General features: G+C 38.1%; 1 protein-coding gene and 1 long non-coding RNA gene across 51 annotated transcripts in view; one reads left to right on the forward strand and one right to left on the reverse strand.

Annotated features, from left to right (window-relative positions):
• The window catches only part of EYA1 (EYA transcriptional coactivator and phosphatase 1), a 659,176-nt gene that overhangs the window by 595,024 nt on the left and 47,242 nt on the right, over nucleotides 1-16,910 (forward strand). The window lies entirely within an intron of this gene.
• Nucleotides 1-16,910, reverse strand: part of LOC145510461 (uncharacterized) — a 174,344-nt gene that overhangs the window by 2,314 nt on the left and 155,120 nt on the right. The window lies entirely within an intron of this gene.

Genomic DNA, 16,910 nt, shown 5'->3' on the forward strand with positions numbered 1-16,910 from the left:
CCTCTGTACATCAATTCTCCAGGCAAGAATACTGGAGTGGGTAGCCATTCCCTTTTCCAGGGGATATTCCTGACCCAGGGATCAAACCCAAATCTCCAGCATTGCAGGAAGACTCTATACCATCTGAACCACCAGGGAAGTCCTCAATTGGAGAAGCTATGGGAAATAACTTGGATTGTTGAGCCAGACAGCCTGCATTTGAATTGCAGCTCTATCATTTACCAGCTCTGAACAGGTTACTTTCCCCTTCTCTTTCTTTATCTATACATAGGGACAATAGCAGCACCTAGCTTATTGGGCTATTTTAAGGTTTAGATTTAGTTAACACATTACTGACTGTGGGACTTTTGCAGAAACTAGCTAGTTAACACATTACTGACTGTGGGACTTTTGCAGAAACTAGCAACTGTGGCCGGCAATTTGTTACGTAAGTGAATATTGAAACACTCTGGTCAATAACATTCAAATAACAAGAGATATATTAATATGTCTCTGGTAAATAAGTTAAGATATAAAACAGAGCCTGGTATCTATGAAGTACGCAACAAGTGGCAGCCATTAACTATTTGTGTATGTGCCTGTCTCAGCAGTTAAGTATGAGCTCCTGAGAGGTAGGAATCTTATATTTTGATTTATTTTTGTTTGACCCTCAGTCATTTCTTTTTTACAACTTCCTAAATCTTGGCACAGCCACGCTCTAATATTTCTTAAATTGAAGAGCATTAACTATTTTGAGATTAACCAATAGGATAATTTTTTCATCTCTTGCCCACACCCTCACTCATAGAAATGACAATATATTTCCATAAAGGAGGCAAGCTCTTCTGGAATATTCCAGTATATTCCAGAAATGGCACCACACCAGAGATGCAGTATAGTACATGGCCAGCCTCCTTATAGAGTCCAAGAATGGTAAATTCACCTTCAGTAACCCTGAATTCCAGTAAAAGCATATAAAGTGTAAGTCGCTTAGTTGTGTCTGACTCTTTGTGACCCCATAGACTGTAGCCTGCCAGGCTCTGTCTGTGGAATTCTCCAGGCAAGAATATTGGAGTGGGTTGCCATGACCTTCTCCAGGGGATCTTCCTGACCCAAGGATTGACCTTGTGTCTCCCACATTGCAGGCTGATTCTTTACCATCTGAGCCACCAGGAAAGCCCATCAAAGCATAGAAACTGACCCTAATTCTATAAATTAAAGAAAGATTATTTCTCTTATATTCATAGATACACCATATGCCCAGGATTACAGTTTCCCTAAGTATGATCAGCACTGGTGGAAACCCACCCACACTTTTTAAAAACTTGATTCTAAGCAGTATTTGCCATCTACACACTCACCCTGCATTCTAGCTTCACCAATGGCCATTCTCATTAGGTACATCTGTTAGCCCTTTGGGCTGTCTTCATAAAAAATCTTTCCCAGACTAAATAAAGTGCCCAAAACTCAACACTGGAGAGTTAAAGAGAATATTTGGTGCAAATCCAGACTCAAGTCTTTTTCCTGAGAAAGCCTCTGTAATCCCCTGCCATTTCTAGACAGGACCTCCTAGTGGCGATGGGAACATGGAATAGTTTTGCACCTCTGAGCATCATAGAATTGAAGGGCAGAATTGCATGCCAGATGGCCCAGGGCCAAGGTGTGAATGTGCCCTCCAGGCTGGTCCTTCTCCATCTGGTATTCAGCAAAGTATTTTAAAGAGAAGCCAAAATGTGGCTTTCTAGCTTGTGGTAGACAGAAGAATGTTTATGAAAGTGATGACTTAATATGAAAAAAGACACAAGTCAAGTCTTTGGTCCCCAATCAAGGATTCTGTAGACCAGTTTCTTCCTAAACCTTTCTGAGAAGTTTTCTTTCTTAGATATTTGTGTGGGTGAACACAACATGGAAAAAGAAAAGGAATTACTGGTTTGATGTTAGAATTGAAAGTAGAAACAGTACTAAGAGTATTTGTTCCTTCTGAAGAGCAGTTAAAATTGTTTCCGCTGTTTATCCCTTGGACATAGTATTCTTTTTATTCAGGACAAACACACACCTGTACCAAGGAAAAAAAAAACTGGACAACTGCTTACAGAGAACATCCTCTTTAAATTGTTTGACCATGAATGAGAACTTGTAGCTTCAACTTTGTTTTAGTTTCTTGGGATGAGTGTTTGTGATCAGTGCAGTACTCAGTCACAAAGGAACTCTGCACTTTGAGACCTACCAGCTTGGAAACTAATGAAACTGTAACCCAGAGTTGTAAGGGCTTTATGTGTGTTTGTAAATTGTACAGATTTTTCAGAAATATTCAGATTCCTAAAAATTGGACCTGTGACTCAGATATCACAGGAAGGTGAATACTTTGGCCAAGATCACACTGCTTGAAAGCTACCAAACTAAGATATGAAGCCAATTTTATCTTTTGAGATTCAGCACAAAGTTCCTTCAAATTATAAACTTCACTTAGATATCTTAAATATGATTTGATTTACAAAAAATATGCTTTTAAAAAATTGTTATACTGTGCAATGTTTATTTCCTTTTGGGAGGTATACAGAACTGTGTTAAGTGTTCTCCCCATTTTACACTCATGATTAAAATTTTAAAAATAAATCATTAATTCTAGTTAATAATTTGGTTCACAAACATTTCAGATTACTAAATAAAACTGACATTGAAACAGTGAAGTGCTGCAAGAGTGGGTACTAAAATGATTTGCAAAATCAAAACATTTTGCTTTTCTTCTAAATCAGTTTTAACTATTTAGCTTGTGTCTTAGTTTCCTGTGTCCTTTTAAAAATCTAGTACAACACTCTTGCCTCCTACCTATAGAGATATCTTTCATCTCTCTAAATATTCTTTTGCTAGATGTAGTGTTTTTTTTTAGCCCAGGACTGAAAACTAGTAAGTATTCTGCCAATTACCTGTTTTGTTATACTCAAAATCTGCTATGTCACCGTTGCTCTCTTTTCCAGTACAATTCAAGGAGTTTCATCAGTAATTTGATCTAATTCTATAATTTGTATCATTAAAAAGCATTCCTTCAAAGAGAAAAGGTTAGAGATACCTTTGTTTTTTAAAAAACGTTATTCTTTTATTGGAGTATAGTTGATTTACAATGTTGTATTAGTTTCACATGTACAGCAAAGTAAACCAATTATACATATATCCACTCTTTGTTAGATTCTATCCCCATGTAGGTCATTAAGAGTGTTGAGTAGAGTTCCCTGGGCTATATGTGCATGATCAGTCATTTTGCAACAGTAGGTCTTTACAAGGATCGAGAAGATGGAAGAAAGGTTTAACAAGGACTTAGAAGAAATAAAAAAGAGTCAATATATAATGAATAATGCAATAAATGAGATCAAAAAACTCTGGAGGGAACCAACAGTAGAATAACGGAGGCAGAAGATAGGATAAGTGAGGTAGAAGACAGAATGATAGAAATAAATGAAACAGAGAGGAAAAAAGAATGAAAAGAAATGAGGACAAGCTCAGAGACCTCTGGGACAATGTTAAACACACCAACGTTCGAATCATAGGAGTCCCAGAAGAAGAAGATAAAAAGAAAGACCATGAGAAAATACTTGAGGAGCTAATAGTTGAAAACTTCCCTAAAATGGGGAAGGAAATAATCACCCAAGTCCAAGAAACCCAGCGAGTCCCAAACAGGATAAACCCAAGGCAAAACAACCCAAGACACATAGTAATCAAATTAACAAAGATCAAACACAAAGAACAAATATTAAAAGCAGCAAGGGAAAAAACAACAACACACAAGGGGATCCCCATAAGGATAACAGCTGATCTTTCAATAGAAACTCTTCAGGCCAGAAGGGAACGGCAGGACATACTTAAAGTGATGAAAGAAAATAATCTACAGCCCAGATTACAGTATCCAGCAAGGATCTCATTCAAACATGAAGGACAAATCAAAAGCTTTACAGACAAGCAAAAGCGAGAGAATTCAGCACCACCAAGCCAGCTCTCCAACAAATGCTAAAGGATCTTCTCTAGACAGGAAACACAGAAAGGGTGTTTAATCTCGAACCCAAAACAATAAAGTAAATGGTACCAAGATCATACTTATCAATAATTACCTTAAATGTAAATGGGTTGAATGACCCAACCAAAAGACAAAGATTGGCTGAATGGATACAAAAACAAGACCCCATGAACAGTATGAAAAGGAAAAAATATAGGACACTGAAAGATGAACTCCCCAGGTCAGTAGGTGCCCAATATACTAATGGAGATCAGTGGAGAAATAACTCCAGAAAGAATGATGGGATGGAGCCAAAGCAAAAACCATACCCAACTGTGGATGTGACTGGTGACAGACGCAAAGTCCGATGCTGTAAAGAGCAATATTGCATAGGAACCTGGAATGTTAGGTCCATGAATCAAGGCAAATTGGAAGTGGTCAAACAGGACATGGCAAGAGTGAACGTCGACATTCTAGGAATCAGCGAACTAAGATGGACTGGAATGGGTGAATTTAACTCAGATGACCATTATATCTACTACTGTGGGCAAGAATCCCTTAGAAGAAATGGGAGTAGCCATCATGGTCAACAAAAGAGTCCGAAATGCAGTACTTGGATGCAATCTCAAAAATGATAGAATGATCTCTGTTTGTTTCCAAGGCAAACCATACAATATCACGGTAATCCAAGTCTGTGCCCCAACCAGTAATGCCGAAGAAGCTGAAGTTGAACGATTCTATGAAGACCTACAAGACCTTTTAGAACTAACACCCACAAAAGATGTCCGTTTCATTATAGGGGACTGGAATGCAAAAGTAGGAAGTCAAGAAACACCTGGTGTAACAGGAAAGTTTGGCCTTGGAGTACAGAATGAAGCAGGACAAAGGCTAATAGAGTTTTGCCATGAGAACTCACTGGTAATAGCAAACACCCTCTTCCAACAACACAAGAGAAGACTCTACACGTGGACGTCACCAGATGGTCAACACCGAAACCAGATTGATTATATTCTTTGCAGCCAAAGATGGAGAAGCTCTATACAGTCAGCAAAAACAAGACCGGGAGCAGACTGTGGCTCGGATCATGAACTGCTTATTGCCAAATTCAGACTTAAATTGAAGAAAGTAGGGAAAACCACTAGACCATTGAGGTATGACCTAGATCAAATCCCTTATGAGTATACCATGGAAGTGACAAATAGATTTAAGGGACTAGACCTGATAGACAGAGTGCCTGATGAACTATGGACAGAGGTTCGTGACATTGTACAGGAGACAGGGATCAAGAAAATCCCCATGGAAAAGAAATGCAAAAAAGCAAAATGGCTGTCTGAGGAGGCCTTACAGATAGCTTGGAAGAGAAGAGAAGTGAAAAGCAAAGGAGAAAAGGAAAGATATTCCCATCTGAATGCAGAGTTCCAAAGAATAGCAAGGAGAGATAAGAAAGCCTTCCTCAGCGATCAGTGCAAAGAAATAGAGGAAAACAACAGTTTGGGAAAGACTAGAGATCTCTTCAAGAAAATTAGAGATACCAAAGGAACATTTCATGCAAAGATGGGCTGGATAAAGGACAGAAATGGTATGGACCTAACAGAAGCAGAAGATATTAAGAAGAGGTGGCAAGAATACACAGAAGAACTGTACAAAAAAGATCTTCATGACCCAGATAATCACAATGGTGTGATCACTCACCTAGAGCCAGATATCCTGGAATGTGAAGTGAAGTGGGACTTAGAAAGCATCACCACGAACAAAGCTAGTGGAGGTGATGGAATTCCAGTTGAGCTATTTCAGATCCTCAAAGGTGACGCTGTGAAAGTGCTGCACTCGATATGCCAGCAAATTTGGAAAACTCAGCAGTGGCCACAGGACTGGAAGAGGTCAGTCTTCATTCCAATCCCAAAGAAAGGCAATGCCAAAGAATGCTCATTGCACTCATCTCACATGCTAGTCAAGTAATGCTCAAAATTCTCCAAGCCAGGCTTCAGCAATACATGAACCGTGAACTTCCAGATGTTCAAGCTGGTTTTAGAAAAGGCAGAGGAACCAGAGATCAAATTGCCAATATCCACTGGATCATCGAAAAAGCAAGAGAGTTCCAGAAAAGCATCTATTTCTGCTTTATTGACTATGCCAAAGCCTTTGACTGTGTGGATAACCACAAACTGTGGAAAATTCTGAAAGAGATGGGAATACCAGATCATCTGACCTGTCTCTTGAGAAACCTGTATGCTGGTCAGGAAGCAACAGTTAGAACTGGACATGGAACAACAGACTGGTTCCAAATAGGAAAAGGAGTCCTAGGCTGTATATTGTCCAAGGCTGTATAGGAGTCCAAGGCTGTATATTGTCACCCTGCTTATTTAACTTATATGCAGAGTACATCATGAGAAACGCTGGGCTGGAAGAAACACAAGCTGGAATCAAGATTGCTGGGAGAAATATCAATAACCTCAGATATGCGGATGACACCACCCTTATGGCAGAAAGTGAAGAAGAACTAAAGAGCCTCTTGATGAAGGTGAAAGAGGAGAGTGAAAAAGTTGGCTTTAAAGCTCAACGTTCAGAAAACTAAGATGATGGCCTCTGGTCCCATCACTTAATGGGAAATAGATGGGGAAACAGTGGAAACAGTGTCAGACTTTATTTTTTTGGGCTCCAAAATCACTGCTGATGGTGATTGCAGCCATGAAATTAAAAGACGCTTACTCCTTGGAAGGAAGGTTATGGCCAACCTAGATAGCATATTTAAAAGCAGAGACATTACTTTGCCAACAAAAGTCCGTCTAGTCAAGGCTATGGTTTTTCCAGTGGTCATGTGTGGATGTGAGAGTTCGACGGTGAAGAAAGCTGAGCGCCGAAGAATTGATGCTTTTGAACTGTGGTGTTGGAGAAGACTCTTGAGAGTCCCTTGGACTGCAAGGAGATGCAATCAATCCATCCTAAAAGAGATCAATCCTGGGTGTTCATTGGAAGGTCTGATGTTGAAGCTGAAACTCCAATACTTTGGGCACCTCATGGGAAGGGTTGACTCATTGGAAAAGACCCTAATGCTGCGTAGGAGTAGGGGCGGGAGGAGAAGGGGACGACAGAGGATGAGATGGTTGGATGGCATCACCGACTCGATGGACATAGGTTTGGGTGGACTCCGGGAGTTGGTGATGGACAGAGAGGCCTGGCGTGCTGCGATTCATGGGGTCGCAAAGAGTCAGACACGACTGAGCGACTGAACTGATATATGTTGTCTACAAGAGACCCACCTCGAAACAAAGGACACATACAGACTGAAAGTGAAGGGCTGGAAAAAGATATTTCATGCAAATAGAGACCAAAAGAAAGCAGGAGTAGCAATACTCATATCAGATAATATAGACTTTAAAACAAAGGATGTGAAAAGATACAAAGTTGGACACTACATAATGATCAAAGGATCAATCCAAGAAGAAGATATAACAATTATAAATATATATGCACCCAACATAGGAGCACTGCAATATGTAAGGCAAATGCTAACAAGTATGAAAGGGGAAATTAACAATAACACAATAATAGTGGGAGACTTGAATACCCCACTCACACCTATGGACAGATCAACTAAACAGAAAATTAACAAGGAAACACAAACTTTAAATAATACAATAGACCAGTTAGACCTAATTGATATCTGTGGGACATTTCACCACAAAACAATGAATTTCACCTTTTTCTCAAGCGCACACGGAACCTTCTTCAGAATAGATCACATCCTGGGCCATAAATCTAGCCTCAGTAAATTCAAAACAATTGAAATCATTCCAAGCATCTTTTCTGACCACAATGCAGTAAGATTAGATGTCAATTACAGGAGAAAAACTATTAAAGATTCCAACATATGGAGGCTGAACAACACGCTGCTGAATAACCAACTAATCACAGAAGAAATCAAAAAAGAAATCAAAATATGCATAGAAACAAATGAAAATGAAAACAACCCAAAACCTATGGGACACTGTAAAAGCAGTGCTAAGGGGAAGATTCATAGCAATACAGGCTCACCTCAAGAAACAAGAAAAAAGTCAAATAACCTAACTCTACACCTAAAGCAACTAGAAAAGGAAGAAATGAAGAACCCTAGGGTTAGTAGAAGGAAAGAAATCTTAAAAATTAGGCAGAAATAAATGCAAAAGAAACAAAAGAGACCACAGCAAAAATGAACAAAGCCAAAATCTGGTTCTTTGAGAAGATAAATAAAATTGACAAGCCATTAGCCAGACTCATCAAGAAACAAAGGGAGAAGAATCAAATCAACAAAATTAGAAATGAAAATGGAGAGATCACAACAGACAACACAGAAATACAAAGGATCATAAGAGACTACTACCAACAGCTATATGCCAATAAAATGGACAACTTGGAAGAAATGGATAAATTCTTAGAAAAGTATGACTTTCCAAAACTGAACCAGGAAGAAATAGAAAATCTTAACAGACCCATCACAAGCACGGAAATCGAAACTGTAATCAGAAATCTTCCAACAAACAAAAGCCCAGGGCCAGATGGCTTCACAGCTGCATTCTACCAAAAATTTAAAGAAGAGCTAACACCTATCCTACTCAAACTCTTCCAGAAACTTGCAGAGGAAGGTAAACTTCCAAACTCATTCTATGAGGCCACCATCACCCTAATACCAAAACCTGACAAAGATGCCACAAAAAAAGAAAACTACAGGCCGATATCACTGATGAACATAGATGCAAAAATCCTTAACAAAATCCTAGCAAACAGAATCCAACAACATATTAAAAAGATCATACATCATGACCAAGTGGGCTTTTTCCCAGGGATGCAAGGATTCTTCAATATCTGCAAAATCAATCAGTGTAATACACCACATTAACAAATTGAAAAATAAAACCCCTATGATTATTTCATTAGATACAGAGAAAGCCTTTGACAAAGTTCAACATCCATTTATGATAAAAACCCTGCAAAAAGCAAGAATAGAAGGAACATACCTCAACATAAAAGCTATATATGACAAACCCACAGCAAACATTATCCTAAATGGTGAAAAACTGAAAGCATTTCCCCTAAAGTCAGGAACAAGACAAGGATGCCCACTCTCACCACTACTATTCAACATAGTTTTGGAAGTTTTTGCCACAGCAATCAGAGCTGAAAAAGAAATAAAAGGAATCTAGATTGGAAAAGAACTAAAACTCTGTTTGCAGATGACATGATTCTCTGCATAGAAAACCCTAAAGACTCCACCAGAAAATTACTAGAGCTAATCAATGAATTTGGCAATAAGGAGTTCATGATCTGAGCCACAGTCAGCTCCTGGTCTTGTTTTTATTGACTGTATACAGCTTCTCCATCTTTGGCTGCAAAGAATGTAATCAATCTGATTTCAGTGTTGACCATCTGGTGATGTCCATGTGTAGTTTTCTCTTGTGTGTTGGAAGAGGGTGTTTGCTATGACCAGTGCATTCTCTTGGCAAAACTCTATTAGCCTTTGTCCTGCTTCATTCTGTATTCCAAGGCCAAATTTGCCTGTTACGCCAGGTGTTTCCTGACTTCCTACTTTTGCATTCCAGTCCCCTATATGAAAAGGACATCCTTTTTTGAGTGTTACTTCTAAAAGGTCTTGTAGGTCTTCATAGAACCGTTCAAGTTCAGCTTCTTCAGAGTTACTGGTCGGGGCATAGACTTCGATTACCATGATATTGAATGGTTTGCCTTGGAAATGAACAGAGATCATCCTGTCGTTTTTGAGATTGCATCCAAGTACTGCATTTCGGACTCTTCTGTTGACCATGATGGCTATTCCATTTCTTCTAAGGGATTCCTGCCCACAGTAGTAGATATAATGGTCATCTGAGTTAAATTCACCCATTCCAGTCCATCTTAGTTCGCTGATTCCTAGAATGTTGACGTTCATTCTTGCAATCTCCTGTTTGACCACTTCCAATTTGCCTTGATTCATGCACCTAACATTCCAGGTTCCTATGCAATATTGCTCTTTACAGCATTGGACTTTCCTTCTATCACCAGTCACATCCACAGCTGAGTATTGTTTTTGCTTATTGCCAAATTCAGACTTAAATTGAAGAAACTGGTTTTCCTTACTTTCTAGACCATTCAGGTATGACTAAATCAAATCCCTTATGATTCTGCTGAATCATCGAAAAATCAAGAGAGTTCCAGAAAAACATCTATTTCTGCTTTATTGACTATGCCAAAGCCTTTGACTGTGTGGATCACCACAAACTGTGGAAAAGTCTTAAAGAGATGGGAATACCAGACCATCTAACCTGTCTCTTGAGAAACCTGTATGCAGGTCAGGAAGCAACAGTTAGAACTGGATATGGAACAACAGACTGGTTCCAAATAGGAAAAGGAGTCCGTCAAGGCTGTATATTGTCACCCTGCTTATTTAACTTATATGCAGAGTACATCATGAGAAATGCTGGACTGGAAGAAACACAAGCTGGAATACAAGATTGCTGGGAGAAATATCAATAACGTCAGATATGCAGATGACACCACCCTTATGGCAGATAGCGAAGAACTAAAGAGCCTCTTGATGAAACTGAAAGAGGAGAGTGAAAAAGTTGGCTTAAAGCTCAACGTTCAGAAAGCTAAGATGATGGCCTCTGGTCCCATCACTTCATGGGAAATAGATGGGGAAACAGTGGAAACAGTGTCAGACTTTTTTGGGGGGGCTCCAAAATCACCTCTGATAGTGATTGCAGCCATGAAATTAAAAGACGCTTACTCCTTGGAAGGAAGGTTATGACCATCCTAGATAGCATATTTAAAAGCAGAGACATTACTTTGCCAACAAAGGTCCGTCTAGTCAAGGCTATGGTTTTTCCAGTGGTCATGTATGGATGTGAGAGTTGGATGGTGAAGAAAGCTGAGTGCCAAAGAATTGATGCTTTTGACTGTGGTGTTGGAGAAGACTCTTGAGAGTCCCTTGGACTTCAAGAAGATCCCACCAGTCCATCCTAAAAGAGATCAGTCCTGGGTGTTCATTGGAAGGACTGATGTTGAAGCTGAAACTCCAATACTTTGGCCACCTCATGCTAAGAGTTGACTCATTGGAAAAGATCCTAATGCTGGGAAGGATTGGAGGCAGGAGGAGAAGGGGACGACAGAGGATGAGATGGTTGGATGGCATCACCGACTCGATGGACATGAGTTTGGGTAAACTCTGGGAGTTGGTTATGGATAGGGAGGCCTGGCGTGCTGTGATTCATGGGGTCGCAAAGAGTCGGACACAACTGAGCGACTGAACTGAACTGAATCAATGAATATAGTAAAGTTGCAGGATATAAAATTAACACACAGAAATCCCTTGCACTCCTATACACTAACAATGAGAAAACAGAAAGAGAAATTAAGGAAACAATTCCACTCACCATCACAACGAAAAGAATAAAATACTTAGGAATATATCTAACTAAAGAAACAAAAGACCTATATATAGAAAACTATAAAACACGAGTGAAAGAAATCAAAGAGGACACAAATAAATGGAGAAATATACTGTGTTCATGGATCGGAAAAATCAATATAGTGAAAATGAGTATACTACCCAAAGCAATCTATAGATTCAATGCAATCCCTATCAAGCTACCAATGGTATTTTTCAGAGAACTAGAACAAATAATTTCACAATTTGTATAGAAATACAAAAAACCTCGAATAGCCAAAGCAATCTTGAGAAGGAAGAATGGAACTGGAGGAATCAACCTGCCTGACTTCAGGCTCTACTACAAAGCCACAGTCATCAAGACAGTCTAGTACTGGCTCAAAGACGGAAATATAGATCAATGGAACAAAATAGAAAGCCCAGAGACAAATCCACGCACCTATGGACACCTTATCTTCGACAAAGGAGGCAAGAATATACAATGGAGAAAAGACAATCTCTTTAACAAGTGGTGCTGGGATAACTAGTCAACCACTTGTAAAAGAATGAAATTAGAACACTTTCTAACACCATACACAAAAATAAACTCAATATGGATTAAAGATCTAAACGTAAGACCAGAAATTATAAAACTCCTAAAGGAAGACATGGGCAAAACACTCTCCGACATAAACCACAGCAGCATCCTCTATGACCCACCTCCCAGAATATTGGAAATAAAAGCAAAAATAAACAAATGGGACCTAATTAAAATTAAAAGCTTTTGCACAACAAAGGAAACTAAGCAAGGTGAAAAGACAGCCTTCAGAATGGGAGAAAATAATAGCAAATGAAGCAACGGACAAAGAATTAATCTCAAAAATATACAAGCAACTCCTGCAGCTCAATTCCAGAAAAATAAACGACCCAATCAAAAAGTGGGCCAAAGAACTTAACAGACATTTCCAAAGAAGACATATAGGTGGCTAATAAACACATGAAAAGATGCTCAACATCACTCATTATCAGAGAAATGCAAATAAAAACCACAATGAGGTACCATTTCACACCAGTCAGCATGGCTGCTATCCAAAAGTCTACAAGCAATAAATGCTGGAGAGGGTGTGGAGAAAAGAGAACCCTCTTACACTGTTGGTGGGAATGCAAACTAGTACAGCCACTATGGAGAACAGTGTGTAGATTCCTTAAAAAACTGGAAATAGAACTGCCATATGACCCAGCAATCCCACTGCTGGGCACACACACTGAGGAAACCAGAATTGAAAGAGACACGTGTACCCCAGTGTTCATCACAGCACTGTTTATAATAGCCAGGACATGGAAGCAGCCTAGATGCCCATCAGCAGACGAATGGATGAGGAAGCTGTGGTACATAAACACAATGGAATATTACTCAGCCATTAAAAAGAATACATTCGAATCAGTTCTAATGAGGTGGATGAAACTGGAGCCTATTATACAGAGTGAAGTAAGCCAGAAAGAAAAACACCAATACAGTATACTAACACATATATATGGAATTTAGTAAATCGGTAAAGATAACCCTGTATGCGAGACAGCAAAAGAGACACATATATAGAACAGTATTATGGACTCTATGGGAGAGGGCAAGGGCAGGATGATATGGGAGAATGCCACTGAAGCATGTAAATTATCATATGTGAAATGAATTGCCAGTCCAGGTTCGATGCATGATACAGGGTACTCGGGGCTGGTGCACCGGGATGACCCAGAGGGATGGGATGGTGAGGGAAGTCGGAGGGTGGTTCTGGAAGGGGGAACACACGTACACCCATGGCGGATTCATGTCAATGTATGGCAAAACCAATACAATATTGTAAAGTTAAAAAATAGATAAACTAATTAAAAAAAAATTTATAGTGAGAAAAAAAAACAGTAGGTCTTTATATATATATATATATATATATATATATATATATATATATATATATATATATATTAGTGTGTTTATGTCAATTCCAATTTATCTCTCCCCCCCACACCTTATCCCCTGGTAACCATAAGTTTGCTTTCTACATCTGTAACACTTTGTTTTATAAATAAGTTCATTTGTACTGTTCTTTTAGTTTCCACATTTAAGTGATATGGTATTTGTCTTTCTGTACCCGATATCCTTCACTTAGTAAAGTCCATCCATGTTGCTGCAAATAGCATTATTTCATTCTTTTTATGGCTAATATTCCATTGTATATGTGTACCACATTTTCTTTATCCATTCCTGTGTTGATGGACATTTAGATTGCTTCCATGTCCTGGCTATTGTAAATATTGCTGCAATGAACACTGGGGTGCATGTATCTTTTTGGATTACAGTTTTCTTTTTCTCATCTCTCATTGCTAATATATAGGAATGCAAGAGATTTCTGTGTATTTTGTATTCTGTAACTTTACCAAATTCATTGATAAGCTCTAGTAGTTTTCTGGTCCAATTTGTATTCCTTTTGGTTTTCTTCTCTGATTGATATGGCTAGGATTTCCAAAACTCCGTTGAACCATAGTGGAGAGAATGGACAGTCTTTCCTTATTTCTGATCTTAAGAGGAAATGCTTTCAGTTTTTCACCCTAGAAGAAATAAGCAAATTCTAAAAAAGATCTCTTTGTAAGAGTTTTCTTCAAGCATCTCTTTGTTCCTAGAAAGACTGTTCAGAGAAACTATCTCCCTACCTGTCAATATCTTCCTTTGATGTATGTATGTCTTTTGTTGTCTAAATTTGCCATGCTTTTTTTTAACCATAAAATTTCTTGTTTTCCTAACATTCCTCCAGTGAAAATAGTTAGGCATGATTTAAAAATCAAAATGTAAGTAATAGTCTTCTGCACACTGACAGCAGTTTTGGTTTCTGGAGCAAAATGGCCTTGTTTTATAACTCTGACTTTATTTACTTTTCAGAGAACCACTTAAAATGAATCTCTTGTGAATAACATGGAGGGCAGGGGGTATGGCAAGCATCCATTATTCTGCATAATAACAAAGGCTTCATCAAAAATGTCCATTTTCAATGTGCATCCCAAACCTTGCCCAAAACCAAGATGAAGCTGAGAATCTGCTTCATAATGCTTGATTCTGAGTTTATTTGGGAGAAAAATAAGGACTTTTGTTAAACAAAAAAAAAAAGACAGTATTTTTGATGCAAGTTTTTGCTTTTAGTTTTAAGTGGGACAAAGGGATTACTAACACTGAGTACAGAATTTTATTCTAAAGTTATTACACTTATTTAACTTAATGAGCACAAACTATATGCCAGATCTTAAATTGGATTTCATCTTTAAAGTGCACACTTTGTCCAGAGGGGATGCAGATATGCAAATAGTCATAGAGCAAAGCTGTGCCGAAAGTTTCATAAATTCTCAGAATAATCTATTTACAATTTGTGAAGTATTTGTATCTCCATATGCAAATTTTCTATGCATAGGAAAGCACAGATAAGTTTTTAAATTTTTATACAAATTGTAATTATATACTTTTTTCCATATCTTTTTTTTCACTTAATATATATATTGTTAGTTATTTCATATCAGTAGCGCATGGAGCTCTGTATCTCTAATGCTTATAAATGACCACATCAGAATTTCATTACATTGATGTACTATAATTTAACAAGTCCCCTGGGGCTCAACATTTTGGTGGTTTCCAGTATTTACTATTACAGACAGTTCTTATGTGGTTCATACATGGGCAAGTATCAATATATTTGCGGGATAAATTCCTAGAAGTGTAATGCCTAGGGCAAAGGCTATGTGCTTTTATGGTTTTGAAATGTTTTTTTAATAATTCAGCAAAATTCAAATTACATGTGACTGTCCACACACCCAGCTTTTATATTACTGATCTTATGTATAACCAGAAGGATAAATGCAAAATACCAGACGGGAAAGGTGGCAGAAGGAAATTTGGAAAACTGCACATGTGATGGCAAGAGGAACAGAAAGGATGTGTCATCATCTTCCCATTAGGGAATATTTTGGTTCTAATGACCCAAAAACATGTGCTACTTCCAAAAATTAAGGTCCTGGTGCCCATTTTTCTCAATATATGCCTAATCTTGATAAACTAATCATACACACATCAGTTTAGGCTATTATTGTTAAGATTTGTGGGTTAACTGTGTTTTGGTTTCAAGGCTCTAGTTACCTGTTGGAGTATCTCCATGTTGTTGTTTTTGTTCATTCGCTAAGTCCCATATGACTCTTTGCCACCCCATTGATTGTAGCACACCAGGCTCCTCTGTCTTCGACTGTCTCCCAGAGTTTGCCCAAATTCCTGTCCATTAAGTCCCATTTCATCCATCTGAATATCTGCATATATATGTGGAGTAATCTCACAATGTCTTTATCCATTCATCTGTTGATGGACTCTTAGGTTGTTTTCATATCTTGAGTATTGTGAATAGTACTGCTACGAACATGAAGATGCAGATATCTGTTCAGCATAGTATTTTCATTTCCTTCGGGCATGTATATAGCCAGAAGTGGGATTGTTTAGTCACGTGGTAGTTCTGTTTTTAATTTTTTAAGGAACCACCAGAATTGTTTCCATACTGATTATACCAGTTTACATTTTGACCAACAGTGCATAATGGTTCCCTTTCCCCTACTTCCTCATCAGCATTTGTTACCTCTTATCTTTTTCATGAAGGCTGTTCTAACAGGTGTGAGGTGATTATCTCATTGTGATTTTGATTTGCATTTCCCTAATTAGTGATGATGAGCACTACTTCACATACTTGTTGGCCATCTGTATAATCTTCTTTACAAAAATGTCTATTCTGCCCAATTTTTAAATTAAATTGTTTTGCTATTGAGTTTTATGATATTAACCCCTTTATATACAGTTTACAAATTTTTTTTTCCTCATTCCATAGGTTAGCTTTTCATTTTGTCAGTCATTTCTTTTGCTGTACAGAAACTTTTTAGTTTGATATAGTCTACATGTTTATTTTGTTTGCTTGTGCTTTAGGTGTCATATCCAAAAAATCATTACCAAGGCTGATGTCAAGGAGTTTTTCCCTAGTGTTTTCTTACAGGAGTTTCACGGTTCTTGGTCTTACATTTAAGTCTTTAGTCCCTTTTAGGTTGTTTCCTTCTTTTATAGGTTAATTGTTTCATTCTTTTATATGTGAATAGCCAATATTCCCAGCAACATTTATTAATGGAGACCATCTTTTCTCCATTGAGTATTCTTGGCTCCCTTATATTTGTTTAACATATATACATGGCTTTGTTTCTGGGCTGTTGATTCTGCTCTATTTTCTATGTATCTGTTTTTATTCTATTATATACTGTTTTGTTTACCACAGCTTTATAATACAGCCTGAAATCAGGAAGTGTGATGCCTCCCACTTTGTGCTTTCTCAGGATTGGTTTAGCAATTTGAGGTCTTTTAGCTCCGTATACATTTTAGGATTGTTTTTTTCTACTTCTGTAAAAATCGCTATTGGAACTTTGACAGAAATTGCACTGAATCTGTAGATGGCGGCTCAGAAGAGTACCGAGTCCGCCTGCAAT

This window comes from Giraffa tippelskirchi, chromosome 6, assembly GCF_054371585.1.
Source record: "Giraffa tippelskirchi isolate mGirTip1 chromosome 6, T2T-mGirTip1v1.2.pri, whole genome shotgun sequence".
Lineage (NCBI taxonomy): Eukaryota > Metazoa > Chordata > Mammalia > Artiodactyla > Giraffidae > Giraffa > Giraffa tippelskirchi.